Source organism: Tamandua tetradactyla, chromosome 9, assembly GCF_023851605.1.
Source record: "Tamandua tetradactyla isolate mTamTet1 chromosome 9, mTamTet1.pri, whole genome shotgun sequence".
In the NCBI taxonomy this organism is placed as follows: domain Eukaryota; kingdom Metazoa; phylum Chordata; class Mammalia; order Pilosa; family Myrmecophagidae; genus Tamandua; species Tamandua tetradactyla.
Window position 1 is genome coordinate 109,550,122 of NC_135335.1, and position 16,270 is coordinate 109,566,391.

Sequence of the window (16,270 nt, forward strand, 5' to 3'; positions counted from 1 at the left end):
TTTCTGCACATGTGTCTTGTCTTGGACATGGGATGTATTCTGAGAAATTCCCCAGTTTACATGGTTCTGCTTGCCCCCTGTTCTCTAAAAAGCAATGTTTGCAAGGTGGCAGGACATACAATATATGTCCTATAGCTGAGAATTCCTTTCTCTAGGCAGCCACTTGACTGCTTTTCCACAGTATTCGGTAGGAGAATTCTGTGAGCTGCCTCTACATTCAGGGCAAATTCTGGGACAGCAAGCCCCTCAGGCCATCACCAGAGAAACTAAACTAGACATACATGCTTCCAGTATTTGAATGAGAGTTACTCTGTTTGGAGAGTCCTTCAAAAGCAGGACTAAAGATTTGTACACTGGAACAGTGAAGAGCTGCTGAGGGTTGGGTAAGAGGCCAGCCAGAGCACCAGGAGATACTTTTCTTGATTTGGCTATTGTGCTGTTTCTGCAGTCCTTTTACTGTTCTCTGCAGCTTTGAAATAGATGTTTCTGCCACTTGTGCTGGTTATTCAAAGCTTCTGTCAGGGGATGGAGAGCTGAAGTATTTCACTCTGACATTTTGATTAAAGCAGAGCCCTTGCCCTCAGTTTTTGATGAGGTTAGCTTTTTGCCTCTCACTTATGGATACTAAGCAAATTCCATTATACAGCAGGGCTAAACTATTTCTGTTTACTATGTTTTGCTACCTATTTGATGTCTAAATGCTATCTTATGGCATAGTTCCAGAATATCAATTTTAAAGAACTAACATCTTGCTCCTAGTGTCACCCATTTACCCTCCCATTCGTTGGAATTTTTAAAGAAATTCCTCTTATCATCCCAATTACAAGTTTTAGAAATTCCTAGAAGAAAGGTGGGTACTTGTCTTAATGATGGGAAAAAAAACAACTTTGTGGTTGAATTAACTTGAATGGATTGTAAATTGAATTGTTATAGAGTTAGAAGTATTTATCTATTAAAAATAATTGCTATATAGTCATATCATCAACATAGTGAGGTACACATCCCTGAAAAAGTGTCCCCAGAGATGTAGCAAATCAAAGAATAAATATCCCTTGTGTAGAATTCTGGAGGACAATAGAGACTGGAGGACCCCTCAAATGCAGAATGGAAAAAAAGAAAAATATCAGGTAGGAAAATTCCATCTTGATCTGCCAGTCTGTTACCATTTCTCTCCCTCATACTCAGTTCCATACAGTTTGGGATTAACACAGAGAAAGCATAGCTGGATTCCTCCCACTGCAGTCAGACACTATAGAGCCACTCAAAAATAGTGAGTTAGAACCCCTCACTTATCCAGGCACATAGATATACTTGGACCTAGATCCACAGAGACCCAGGACAGAACACAAGCTGCTGAGGAATGAAACAAACAACAGGGCCTCCAAGAGGGAGAAAAAAAGAGAGAATATGGTAGAACACGTGTCAAGAACTGTTGTTCTGAAAAAAGCCGGAAGTGGCAGGAACCTGGCAGAGAAAGTTGAGAGCGTTGCTGTGTGAAGAGAGGTAGAGATACAAGCCAGGGAACCCCGAGATTTCTGGCAGGCCTCAAAAGAATATTACGGACTTTGGGGAGAGAGCTTTGCCTTGCTGAAACCTTGAATTTGGATTTCTCCTAACCTCAGAACCCAGCCTAAATTCCTAGGACAGGCAATGATTGCAAACTGGTCCCAGAAGAGATACACCAAGAGTTTAAAGAATTTCATTGTGACCCCTGAAAACTGTGAGGGCTTCAGAAGAGCAAGTATATCTGAAATGAAAGATATATGGGAGAAAAGCAGTGCAACATTTGAAGAGGTCCAAGCCAAACTGCAAAATTTCCAATGAAATGATTAAGAATTGAGAGACAATCAAAATGTTTGAGGAGGACCATTCCTGTCAACCCTAAAGAACACCTAAGATATATGAGATTCTACAAAGGTTCCATGTACTGGGATTACTTTCCAGAAGCCTCCACTCTCCAGATGGGTCCCTGGACCAGATGAGTCCTGAAATGCAGAGAAGCCAACCTCTCCAGAGCATCAACTATTTCCATCCCCTACCCCATATTATTGACTGCCCCTTTCCACATGAAAAAGTTAGGATGACTTCCGGAGAAGATGGCGGCTTAGTAAGACGCGCGGGTCTTAGTTCCTCCTCCAGAAAAGCAACTAAAGAAACAGAAACAATACAAAACAGCTCCCGGAGTTACGACAGAGACCAAAAAAGACAGCGTACCCCATTCTGGAACGGCTGAACGGGTAGGGAGAATCCACTGCTGTGAGATACCCGAGGGGTGCACGTTTTCCCGGCTGGGGTGGCTGGCGTCTGGAGTCCCCTCCACGCACGTGGCTCCCCGGTCTGACTGGGAACATTGGATAGCGGGGCCCTCCCGGCACGCTTGGCGTCTCGGGCCAGCTGGGCAATTTGGACTGGCACTCCCCCAAGCCACGGCCAGCGACCCCTGCCTCCACGCGCGGTTTCCCGGGCCGACTGCCCCGCAGACAAACGACCGCCACGAGCGCCACCTACTGGGCAGGAAAAGAAAAACAGAGCCCAGAGATTCCACAGAAAAACCTTTCAACCAGCTGGGTCCCACACCCAGGGAGATCTGATCAAATGCCCAGACACCAGCAGAAAATAATGGATGACGCTCGGAAAATTGAAGATATGGCCCAATCAAAGGAACAAACCAATAGTTCAAATGAGATACAGGAGCTGAGACAACTAATGCTGAATATACGAACAGAAATGGAAAAACTCTTCAAAAACCAAATCAATAAATTGAGGGAGGACATGAAGAAGATATGGGCTGAACAAAAAGAAGAAATAGAAAATCTGAAAAAACAAATCACAGAACTTGTGGGAGTGAAGGACAAAGAAGAAAAAATGGAAAAAACAATGGATACCTACAATGGTAGATCTAAAGAGACAGAAGCTACAATTAGTGAACTGGAGGATGGAACATCTGAATTCCAAAAAGAAACAGAAACTATAGGGAAAAGAATGGAAAAACTTGAGCAGGGAATCAGGGAACTGAATGACAATATGAAGCGCACAAATATACGTGTTGTGGGTGTCCCAGAAGGAGAAGAGAAGGGAAAAGGAGGAGAAAAACTAATGGAAGAAATTATCACTGAAAATTTCCCAACTCTTATGAAAGACCTAAATATACAGATCCAAGAAGTGCAGCGCACCCCAAAGAGAATAGACCCAAATAGGCGTTCTCCAAGACATTTACTAGTTAGAATGTCAGAGGTCAAAGAGAAAGAGAGGATCTTGAAAGCAGCAAGAGAAAAACAATCTGTCACATACAAGGGAAACCCAATAAGACTATGTGTAGATTTCTCAGCAGAAACCATGGAAGCTAGAAGACAGTGGGATGATATATTTAAATCACTAAAAGAGAAAAACTGCCAACCAAGACTCCTATATCCAGCAAAATTGTCCTTCAAAAATGAAGGAGAAATTAAAACATTTATAGACAAAAAGTCACTGAGAGAATTTGTGACCAAGAGACCAGCTCTGCAAGAAATACTAAAGGGAGCACTAGAGTCAGATACGAAAAGACAGAAGAGAGAGGTATGTAGTAAAGTGTAGAAAGAAGGAAAATCAGATATGATATATATAATACAAAAGCCAAAATGGTAGAGGAAAATATTATCCAAACAGTAATAACACTAAAAGTTAATGGACTGAATTTCCCAATCAAAAGACATAGAATGGCAGAATGGATTCAGCTTTAAGACAAGATAAACTTATGAACCATGTAATAACATGGATGGACCTAGAGAATATTATGCTGAGTGAATCCAGCCAAAAACTAAAGGACAAATACTGTATGGTTCCACTGATGTGAACGGACATTCGAGAATAAACTTGAAATATGTCATTGGTAACAGAGTTCAGCAGGAGTTAGAAACAGGGTAAGACAATGGGTAATTGAAGCTGAAGGGATACAGACTGTGCAACAGGACTAGATACAAAAACTCAAAAATGGACAGCACAATAATACCTAATTGTAAAGTAATCATGTTAAAACACTGAATGAAGCTGCATCTGAGCTATAGGTTTTTGTTTTGTTTTGTTTTGTTTTGTTTTGATTTTACTATTATTACTTTTATTTTTTTCTCTATAGTAACATTCTATATCTTTTTCGGTTATGTTGCTAGTTCTTCTAAACCAATGCAAATGTACTAAGAAATGATGATCATGCATCTATGTGATGATGTTAAGAATTAATGATTGCATGTGTAGAATGGTATGATCTCTAAATGTTGGGTTAATTTCTTTTTTTCCGTTAATTAAAAAAAAAAAAAAAGAGAAGGGATAATTGGAGATGAAGGGATACAGACTGTACAACGGGACTGGATATAAAAACTCAGAAATGGACAGCACAATACTACCCAATTGTAATGCAATTATATTAAAACACTGAATGAAGCTGCATGTGAGGTATAGGTTTTTTGTTTTTGTTTTTTTTTCTTTCTATTATTGTTTTAATTCTTATTCTGTTGTCTTTTTATTTCTTTTTCTAAATTGATGCAAATGTACTAAGAAATGATGAATATGCAACTATGTGATGTTATTAAGAATTACTGATTGTACATGTAGATTGGAATGATTTCTAATTGTTAATTCTTTTTTTAATTAATAAAAAAAAAAAGCAAAAAAAAAAAAAAAAAAGTTAGGATGAACATAACCCAAATACCCCTCAAGAGTGGGAGAAAGATCAAAGGAGATGGTGGCATTATACAGAAAGGTAGGGTTTAACAAATGAGTATGGTTGCTGAATCATAGTAAGATTTCATTTAGTCTCCAATGTCTTGGAGCAGCTAGTAGTAGAAGCCTAAAATTAATTGTAACCCATACCAGACTCTGAAATCTGTTCTACAACTCATTGTTGCAGTGTGCTTTAAAATTTATTGCTTTTTTTTACATAATATGTTATTTTTCACAACAAAGCAGATTGTGATGATAAATGCATAGTTACATGATAATACTGTGAACCATTGATTGTACAATGTTGATTACATGGTATGTGAATATATTATATATGTCAATAAAATCGCATTAAAATAAAAAAAAAACTGTTGTTCCCTCACTCAATCCAGTTTAAGTCAGCTGTATGATTTGAATGCAAAATGGCCATATTTGAAGTGACCCACATTTCTGGATTGACCCCAACAGGCTCACTGGAGGAGAATTTCTAATGGGGAAGAAACCTGAGGCAGAAACCCTCACAGAATTTTTAAAAAAAGGGGGGGTGGTCAAACTAAACTGATGTGAAATAGCACATGTCTGATAACTGAAAAGTGTAAAGAAATGGAGCACTGAATGAGGGAGAGAATTTAAGCAAATCATAGGTGCTGGGAAGAAAATTTTGCACAGAAACAAACAGAATGGCTCATGATTCCAGGGAGAAGAAACAGGGGAAAGGAAACTTTCTCCTGGAGATGAAATCATTGCACAAAAAGTGCAATCTTAAAAATTGCAACACATTTGCAGGGCAGGAATTAGATGAAGAAGAGCTGAGAAAACCTGAACAGTTAAATACAGGCTACTCTAAGGGTCTAGAAGAAATTGACCAACTGTGAAAGAAGAAACTTAACATAAAATCAATCAATAATACAACCCAACACAAGAGGGAGAAACAGACCTTCAGAGTTAACTCATCAGGGTAACCAAAGTCTAGATATCAGGGAAAAAATGACAAGCCCTCTAAGAAACAGAAAGATATGACTCAGTCAAGGGAACAAATTAAAACTTCAGAGGAGACTCAGAAGATTGGAACAACTAATCAAAGACATTCTAGCAAATCTAAATCAATTCAAGGTGAAGAAGGAACATATGGCTAAAAAGGTAAAGGATTTTAAGAAGTGTGTGTGTGAGTATGAAGAAGAATTTTTAACTTTGTTAGAAAAATAAACAAAAATTATAAGGATGAAGCACACAATAGTATAGATTAATAATACACTAGAGGCATACAATAGCAGATTTGAACAGGCAGGAGAAAGAGTAAGTGAACTAGAAGAGAGAACAATCATACAGCCAGAAAAACAGAGAAAAGACTAGAAAAAATGAGCAGTATCTTAGGGATTTCAGTGACAACGTGAAATGTACAAATGTATGTCTAGGGTGCCCCAGAAAGAAAAGAGAAAAGGGAGAGAAAGAATATTTGAGGAAATAATGACTGAAAATTCCCCAACTCTTATGCAAGACATAAATATACATGTCCAAGAAGTGCAATGTACTTCAAACAGAATAAATCCTAATAGACCTACTCCAAGATGCTTACTAATCAAAATGTCAAAAGCCAAAGAGAAAGCTAGGATTCTGAAGGCAGCAATAGAAAAGTGATTTGTCACATAAAATGGATCCTCAATAAGACAGGGTTTCTGGTGTGGATTTCTCACCAGAAACCTTGGAGGAGAGAAGTCAGTGGTTTGATATATTTAAGATATTGAAGGAGAAAGACAGTCAGCCAAAAGTATTCTTGCAAAACTGTCTTTCAAAAATTAGGGAGATCCCTGGGATCAGCTAGGACCTACCATCATGGAATTGAGAAAGCCTTCTTGACCAAAAGCGGAAGAGAGAAATGAGACAAATTAAAGTGGCAGTGGCTGAGAGACTTCAAACAAAGTTGAGAGATTATCCTAGAGGTTATTCTTATGCATTATATGGATACCCCATTTTAGTTTATGATATATTGGAGTGGCTGGAGGGAAGTACCTGAAACTGTTGAGTTGTGTTCCAGTAGCCTTGATACTTGAAGACATATAACTAGATAGCTTTTACAATGTGACCATGTGATTGTGAAAACCTTGTGTTTGATGCTCCCTTTATCCAGAGTATGAAAAGATGAGTAAAAAATAAATAAGGACAATAAATAAATAAACATGGGGGGAGGGGTAAAAATGAGATAGATTGCAATACTAGTGTTCAGTGGGAGGGAAAAGTAAGTGGTATGGAATAGAAGGGTTTTTAAAATTTTTTTCTTTTTTGTTCTTTTTCTGGAGTGATGCAAATGTTCTTAAAATGATCATGGTGCAGAAAAGGCATTTGACAAAATTCAACATCCTTTCTTGATGAAACACATCAAAGGATAGGAATAGAAGGAAGCTTCCTCAACACAATAAAGGGAATATATGAAAAACCCACAGCTAACATCATACTGAATAAGGAGAGACTGAAAGACTTGATCCCTAAGATCAGGAACAAGACATGGATGTCCACTGTCACCATTGTTATTCAACATTGTGTTGGAAGTTCTAGCCAGAGCAAATAGACAAGTAACAGAAATAAAAGGCATCCACATTGGAAAGGAAGAAGTAAAGCTCTCAGTGTTTGCAGATGATATGATACTAAAAATTGAAAATGCCAAAAAATCCACAGCAAAGCTACTAGAGCTAATAAATGAGTAAGCAAAGTGGCAGGGTACAAAAGTAACACCCCAAAATTGGTAGTGTTTCTATACACTAGTAATAAGTGTCATGGTCCAGTTCATGTGTCAACTTGGCTAGGTGGTGGTTCCTGTTTGTCTGGTTGGGCAAGTCATGATCATGTTGGCTCCATCCACAGCTGATTCCGTTTGTAATCAGCCAAGGGGCATGTCTTCTGCAATGAGTGATGTTTAATCTAATCAATGAAGGCATTTAAGGAGGATTCAGAAGAGACATCTCTCTTCTCTTCCTGCTTCAGCCAGCAAGCCTCTCCTGTGGAGCTTGTCCAGACCTTCCATCAGAGTCATCAGCTTCACAGCCTACTCTATGGATTTTGGACTCTACATTCTCACAGTTATGTGAGACACTTTTATAAATTTTATATTTACAGATATTTCCTGCCGATTCTGTTTCTCTAGAGAACCCTAAATAATACAATGAGCAATCGGAGGAGGAAATCAAGGGGAAAAAATCCATTTACAATTGCATCCAAAAGAATAAAATATTTAGGAATAAATTCAGCTAAGGATACAACAGACCTATACACAGAAAACTGCAAGAAATTGCTAAAAGAAATCATGGAAGACCGAAATAAATGAAGGAGATACTATGTTCATGGATTGGAAGATAATATAGTTAAGATGTCAGTTCTACCCAAATTGATTTATAGATTCAATGCAATACTTAAATTAAGAAAAAAAATTACCTTGCAGAAATAGAAAAACCTACAACTAAATTTGTATGGAAGGGCAATGTGCCCTGAATAACTAAAAATATCTTGAGAAAGAAAAATGAAGTGGGAGGCCTCACACTACCTGACTTTACAGCATATTATGAAGCTACAGTGGTCAAAACAGCATGCTACTGGCATAAAGATATAGATTCTCTCATCCATGGACAATTGATCTTTGAGATGTGGTCCAGCCAACTCACCTGGACAGAGCAGCTTCTTCAATAAATGGTGCTAGGAGAACTGGATATCCATATGAAAAAGAATGAAAGAGAATCCATATCTCACACCCTATACAAAAATTAACTCAAAATGGATCCAGGACTGTTCTAGTTTGCTGGCTGCTGGAATGCAATATACCAGAAACGGGGTGGTTTTTACAAAGGGGAATTTAATAAGTTGCCAGTTTACAGTTCTGAGGCCGAGAAAATGTCCCAATTGAAACAAGTCTATACAATGTCCCATCAAAGGCATCCAGGGAATGATACCTTGGTTCAAGAAGGCCAATGAAGTTCAGAGTTTCTCTCTCAAGTGGAAGGGCACATGGCGAACACAGTGAGAGTTCCTCTCTCATCTGGAAGGGCATGTGGAGAACACGGTGTCATCTGCTAACTTTCTCTCCTGGCTTCCTGTTTCTATGAAGCTCCCTGGGAAGCATTTTCCTTCCCTCATCTCTAAAGGTCACTGGCTGGTGGACTCTACTTCTCGTAGCTATGTCGTTCTGCTCTGCTCTCTCTGAATCTCCCTTTCTCCAAAATGTTTCCCCTTTAATAGGACTCCAGTAAACCAATCAAGACACACCCAAATGGGTGGAGACATGTCGTCACCTAATCCAGTTTAACAACCACTCTTGATTGAGTCACATCTCCAGGAAGATGATCTAATTGCAGTTTCAAGCATACAGTACTGAATAGAGATTAGAAGAAACGGCTGCTTTTACAAAATGGGATTAGGATTAAAACGTGGCTTTTCTAGGGTACATACATCCTTTCAAACCAGCACATTCCAGAGCAGCTTCTTCAATAAATGGTGCTTGGAGAACTGAAAAATGAAAAAGAATCCATACCTCACACCCTATACAAAAATTAACTCAAAATGGATCCAGGGACTTCTGGGCCAAGACTACTAAATAACCAGACACAGTACAGAACAGCTCCTGGGGCCACGTTAGTGACTGGACACACAGCGTACCCCAGTCTGGACCAGTTGGACTGGGTGCAAGCCCCCCCAGAACCGTGAGTTCCCCAAGCCGCGGTGGCCGATGCCCCTCCCCAAAGGCTGCTTCCCAGAGGGGGAAGGAAAGAGACCTTAACAGCAGCAGGGGCTGAGACCAACCAAACACCAGTCGTGAAATTAATTAACAAATTCTGACTACTAAAAATAGGCCCCCAGCTCAGGTGAACCTGGTCAAAGAGGAGGTCACTCATTTTTGCCCCTATGCCAAGGGGGCAGGGCTGATGGAAAGAGGAAAAAAAAAGAAGGAAACAGAGGTTTTTGTGGCTGTGTTTCTACAAAGGCTTGACTGCCTTTGGATACAGCAACAGGGCTCCTCAGGCTGCAACTGCCCCAGGCATAGGCAGAAACAAACTCGTTTGAGGGCTTGTCTGGAGCCTGTGCCATCCCCAGGGGAGGGGTGAAGCCCAACCCAGCTGGAATCCCTCTCTCAAGGAATTCAGACACCAGGGCTTGGTAATTTGAAGCCATTAAAACCAGCCTACAACCTCTCCTCTGTCTGCACCATGCCCCCAGTCAAAGTTAAAGGTACTGCATCATCTTATGCTGGTGGGACCTGCAGGCAGACAAGCACCACATACTGCACAGGATGAGAAAAACAGAGTCTAGAGACTTCACAGGAAAGTCTTTCTACCTGCTGGGTCTCACCCTCAGGGAAAACCGATGCAGGTGACTCTTTCCTCCTGATAGGAGGCCAGTTTGGCCTTGGAAAATTCGACTGGGGTCTATAATACCTAAGCAGACCCTCCTAAGGGGGAGGGGGGAAGGCACCATACAAGCAGGGCAAGAAACAAGAAAACAAGAACTGAAAAATTCTCCTCTGTTAAACAAAACCTAAGCTAGAGGTCCAGATAAAGCTGAATGGAATGTCAAAGAACAGATAGACAACAAATTCATCCAGCAAGAAAACCTTAGGTAAAAGAAGTGCAAGCAATCTCCAGAATAAACTAATTAAGGTAATTAAATGCCTAGAGGCCAGCAAAAAATAACAAATCACACTAGGAAAATTGAAGATATGTCCCAGTCAAAGGAACAAACCAACAATTCAAATGACATACAGGAGCTGAAGCATTTAATTCAGAATATACAAACAGACATGGAAAACCTCATCAAAAACCAAATCAATGAATTGAGGGAGGATATAAAGAAAGCAAGGAATGAACAAAAAAATGAAATCAAAAGTCTGAAAAACCAAATCACAGAACTTATGGGAATGAAAGGCACAGTGGAAGAGATGAAAAAGAACAGTGAAAACCTACAATGGTAGATTTCAAGAGACAGAACATAGGATTTCTGAACTGGAGGATGGAACATCTGAAATCTGGCAAGAAAAAGAAAATATAGGGGGAAAAATGGAAAAATATGAACAGGGACTCAGGGAACTTAAAGACGATATGAAGCATACGAATATGCATGTTGTGGGTGTCCCAGAAGGAGAAGAGAAGGAAAAATGAGGAGAAAAACTAATGGAGGAAATTATCACTGAAAATTTCCCAACTCTTATGAAAGACTTAAAATTACAGATCCAAGAAGTGCAGCATACCCCAAAGAGAATATCCAAATAGATGTGCTCCAAGACATTTACTAATCAGAATGTCAGAGGTCAAAGAGAAAGAGAGAATCTTGAAAGCAGCAAGAGAAAAGAAAACAATCACGTACAAGGGAAGCCTAATAAGACTATGCATAGATCTCTCAGCAGAAACCATGGAGGTGAGAAGACAGTGGGATCATATATTTAAATTATTAAGAGAAAAACTGCCAACCAAGAATTCTATATCCAGCAAAATTGTCCTTCAAAAATGAGGGATAAATTAAAACATTTTCAGACAAAAAATCACCGAGAGAATTTGTGACCAAGAGACCAGTTCTGCAAGAAATACTAAAGGAAGCACTAGAGACAGATACGAAAAGACAGAAGAGAGAGGTGTGGAGAAGAGTGTAGAAAGGAAGACTATGAGTAAAGGTAAAAAGAAGGAAAGTTAGATATGACGTATAAAATCCAAAAGGCAAAATGGAAGAAGAAAGTACTACCCATGCAGTAATAACACTAAATGTTAATGGATTAAGCTCCCCAATCAAAAGACATAGACTGACAGTATGGATTATAAAACAACACCCATCTATATGCTATCTCTACTCAAAGGACATGAGAGGAAGGACACAAACACACATTTGCACGCCAATGTTTATAGCAGTATTATTTACAATTACCAAGAGATGGAAACAGCCAAAATGTCCATCAACAGACAGTTGGCTAAACAAACTGTGACATTTACATAAGGTGGAATTTATGCAGCTGTAAGGCAGAATAAAGTTATGAAGTATGTAACAACATGAATGGACCTTAAGGACATTATGCTGAGTGTGATTAGCCAGAAACAAAAGGACAAATACTGTGTGGTCTCACTGATATGAACTGACATTAGTGAATAAACTTGGAATATTTCCTTGGTAAAAAAGATCATCAGGAGATAGAAATAGGGTAAGATATTGGGTGCCTGGAGCTGAAGGGATACAGATTGTGCAACAGGACTGAATATAAAAACTCAGAAATGGACAGCACAATATTACCTAACTGTAATACAATTATGTTAAAACACTGAATGAAGCTGCATATGAGAATGAAAAAGGGAGGAGGGCTGGGGCATAAATGAAATCACAAAGAAAGATAGCTGATAAAGATTGAGATGGTGTAATCTAGGAATGCCTAGAGTGTATAATGATAGTGACTAAATGTACAAATTTAAAAAATGTTTTTGCATGAGGAAGAACAAAAGAATGTCATTACTGCAGTGTGCTGAAAATAGATGGTACTTAATATTTTAAAATTTCAACTACTGTGTGAGACTAAAGCAAAAAATGTTTATTTGGTACAAATCTATACTTTGACTAGTGCATCTCCTAATATAACTTATGTAGATAGTTGTTGAACACCTTAAGTACATGGAACTTTGTATAGGACATGAGATTTTGTTGGTTTGTCCAGGTGATGCCCTGATGAATCCCAGAGTGATTTGATCAGTGAGTGGAAAAGTATTTGCAAAGTCCCCTTTGGGGAATGGTGAGAACGGGGGAAAACTCAACTTTCCCAAGTTGAATTCTTGATATTCTCACAAGCAGTGTGGACAACCAAAGCTATAGGCTGAGCCCCCAAACTTGGGGTTTGTTCATATGAAACTTAACCCCACAGGGGATTGGTAGGTCAAGCCTACTTAAAATTAAGCCTAAAGTCACCCCCAAGAGAACCTCTTTTATTGCTCAGATGTGGCCTCTCTCTCCAGCCAACACAGCAAGCAGACTCACCACCCTCCCCCTGTCTACATGGGACATGACTACCAGGGGTGTGGATCTTCCTGGCAGTGTGGGACAGAAATCCCAGAATGAGCTGAGATTCAGCATCAAGGGATTGAGAAAAATCCTAGAATGACCTGAGATCCAGCATCAAGGGGTTGAGAAAACCTTCTCGACCAAAAGGGGGAAGAGTGAAATGAGACAAAGTGTCAATGACTGAGAGATTCCAAACAGAGTTGAGAGGTTATCCTGGAGGTTATTCTTATGCATTAAGTAGATATCACCTTGTTATCCAAGATGTAATGGAGAGGCTGGATGTAACTGCCTGTAAATGTAGAGCTGTGTTCCAGTAGCCATGTTTCTTGATGATGATTGTCTAATGATATAGCTTTCACAATGTGACTGTGTGATTGTGAAAACCTTGTGTCTGATGTTCCTTTTATCTACCTTGTCAACAGATGAGAGGAACATATGGAATAAAAATGAATAATAGGGGGAACAAATGTTAAAATAGATTTAGTTTGAAATGCTAGTGATCAATGAAAGGGATCAGTAAGGGGTATGGCCTGTAAAATTTTTTTTTTCTGTTTGTTATATTTTTCTGTTGTCTTTTTATTTCTTTTTCTGAATTGATGCTAATGTTCTGGGAAATGATCATGATGATGAATACACAACTATGATGATATTGTGAATTGCTGAGTGTATGTGTTGGGAATGCTTGTGTTTCTTGTAATTTTTTTTAATTAATAAAAAAATAATCAGGTATTTAGGAATAAATTTAACTAGGGATGTAAAGGAGCTGTACACAGAAAACTACATAACGTTGCTAAAAAACAAAAACAAAAAAAAAAAACACCAAAGATCTAAATCGGTGGAAAGACATTCCCTGCTCATGGGTAGGAAGGCTAAATATATATAAGATATCAATTCTACCCAAATTGGTCTATAGTTCAATACAGAACCAATAAAAATTCCAACAACCTACTTTGAAGACTTGGAAAAGCTAGTTAGAAAATTCACTTGGAAGGGAAAGAGACCCCAAATAGCTAAAAATATCTTAAGAAAAAGAATAACAAGAGTAGGAGGATTAATACTTCCTGATTTTAAAGCTTATAATAAAGTTACAGTGGTCAAAACAGAATGGTACTGGCACAGAGGTAGAAGTATTAACCAACGGCATCAAATAGAGAGTGCAGAAATAGACCACTCTCTATGGTCAACTGATCTTAGAGTAGGTCCCCAAGTCCACTGAACTGGGATGAAATAGTCCTTTCAATAAATAGGCATGGGAGAACTGGATATCAATAGCCAAAAGAAAGAGAGGATACTTACCTTACACCATATACAAAAATTAAATCGGATCGAACACCTAAATATAAGAACCAGCACCATAAAATTCCTAGAAGAAAATATAGGGAAACATCTTCAAGGCCTAGTAATAGGAAACAGCTTCCTAAGCTTTACACCCAAAGCACAAGCAATGAAAGAAAAAATAGATAAATGGGAATTCCTTGAAATCAAATGCTTTTGTCCCTCAAAAGACTTTGTTAAAAAAGTGAAGAGGCAGCCCACTAATGGGAGAAAATATTTGAAAATCAAGTATTAGATAAAGGTTTGATATCCTATATACATAAATAAATTGTACAACTCAACAACAAAAGAACAATCAACCCAATTATAAAATTGGCTAAAGATATGATTAGACATTCTTCCAAAGAGCAAATACAAATGGCTAAAAAGCCCATGAAGAGATTCTCATTTTCATTAGCTATAACGGAAATACAGATCAAGACTACAATGAGATACCATCTCAGACGTATAAGAATGGCTGCTATTAAACAAACAGGAAACTACAAGTGTTGGAGAGGATGTGGAGAAATTGGGACACATGCTCTGCTGGTAGGAATGTATAATGGAATAGCTGCTATGTAAGATGGTTTTGTGGTTCCTTAGAAAAATATATATTGAATTGCCCTATGGCCCAGAAATACCACTATTCTGTATATACCCAGAAGAGCTGAAAGCTGTGACACAAACAGAGATTTCCACACTGGTGTTCATAGCAATATTGTTAACAATTGCCAAAAATATGGAAACAACAGATGAGTGGATAAACAAAATGTGGTATATAAATATGATGGAATATTAAGCAGCAGTAAGATGAAATGTCATCCTGAAGAACATGACAAGATGGATGAATCTTGAGGACATAATGCTGCGTGAAATAAACCAGAAGAGGATAGATACTGTATTATTTCACCTTTATGACTTTAGAAAGGTAAACTCAGGCTTATAATACAGAATATAGGGGACCTAGAGATACACAGAAGCTAGAGATGTGGGAATGGTTAGCTAATGAGGTTGAGCTTAAATGTAAGGGAATGGTTAGAAGTGAAGGTGGTTCATTATTGGATCTATAAGTAATATTGCCATATTTAAGGTGAACATGATTGAAAGGGATTATATAGAACCATGAGCCCCACTGTTAACACCACAAAAAGTTTTTACATTAAAAAAAAATCTGCTGCTGCAAAGAATAGGCTAAGAAACCTTGGCTTCTTCCATTAACACCTTTTGTCTTTCCTGTCTGATCTTTGGTCTCTTTCACTTCTTGAATTTTTTTTGCATAATTGACTACTGTCTGATAGAGACCTCTTTCTGTCAGGCCATGAATTCTTATCCTTTGATCCTTTTGTATCTCTACTACTACCACCTTTTGAAGATTGGAGACTTCTTTCTAGTCCTGAAGTATCCCTTTGCTTCTGGTCCACGCTCTTTCTGTGCTTTCTATCTTTGTTATGTTCCTGACCCCTACTTTAACTTCTACTCTCACTACTGCTATTAGTACTGGTGCTAACATCTCTACTGCTGAAGCCCATTGTACTGGAGTTTCTACTATTTAGACTACTACTGCTTCTGCTGCTGTAACTACTTCCACTGCTGCTACTGGTTGAACTGCTACTAGAGCTACTACTGCTACGGGCTTCCACTTCTACGATTGCTGGTTTAATTTCTAGCTCAACCTCTGCTTCTGCTATTATTTTTGGTTTTGCTCTTGCTCTCTAGATATACTGTCAAGACTGGCTATACTGGCCCCCAGTGAGTTGTACAGATTCTACTGGAACCTCCTTTCTCTCAGGTAGTAAATGAACTTGCTCCTGAGTAATCTGAGATGATGGCTGTAAAACAGCCAGTGGCAAAGTCTCAGCCTGAGAGACGGGCAGATTGGGGCTGGAGTACAGGTTGGGACTGAGATTGGGGCTAGAGCTGAGGCTGGGACTGAGGCTGAAGTTGAAGTTGAGCCATAGGCTCTGGTTGGGACTCAGATTCTTTTTCTTCTTTTTCCTCAGGTTCCTCTTCTATTTCTAGAACACTAGAATTCTCTTTCCCAAGAGAAAGAGATTTTCATTCTTTATCTGGCTCAACTTCAACTTCCATCTCTAGCTCCATGTCTTTGCTAGTTTCATGTTCTGAAGGTTCTACACTTTGAATTTAATTAGTTTCCATTACCTCCTGCTTGGCTATTACATTTTTTTCTTTTTTCTCTTTTTTTGGCATGGGCAGGCACCGAGAATCAAACCCGGGTCTCCAGCATGGC

General features: G+C 38.8%; 1 protein-coding gene and 1 pseudogene across 1 annotated transcript in view; one reads left to right on the forward strand and one right to left on the reverse strand.

Annotated features, from left to right (window-relative positions):
- Positions 1-16,270, forward strand: part of IPO11 (importin 11) — a 337,786-nt gene that overhangs the window by 7,140 nt on the left and 314,376 nt on the right. The window lies entirely within an intron of this gene.
- LOC143645786 (pinin pseudogene) lies at positions 15,237-16,230 on the reverse strand (annotated as a pseudogene).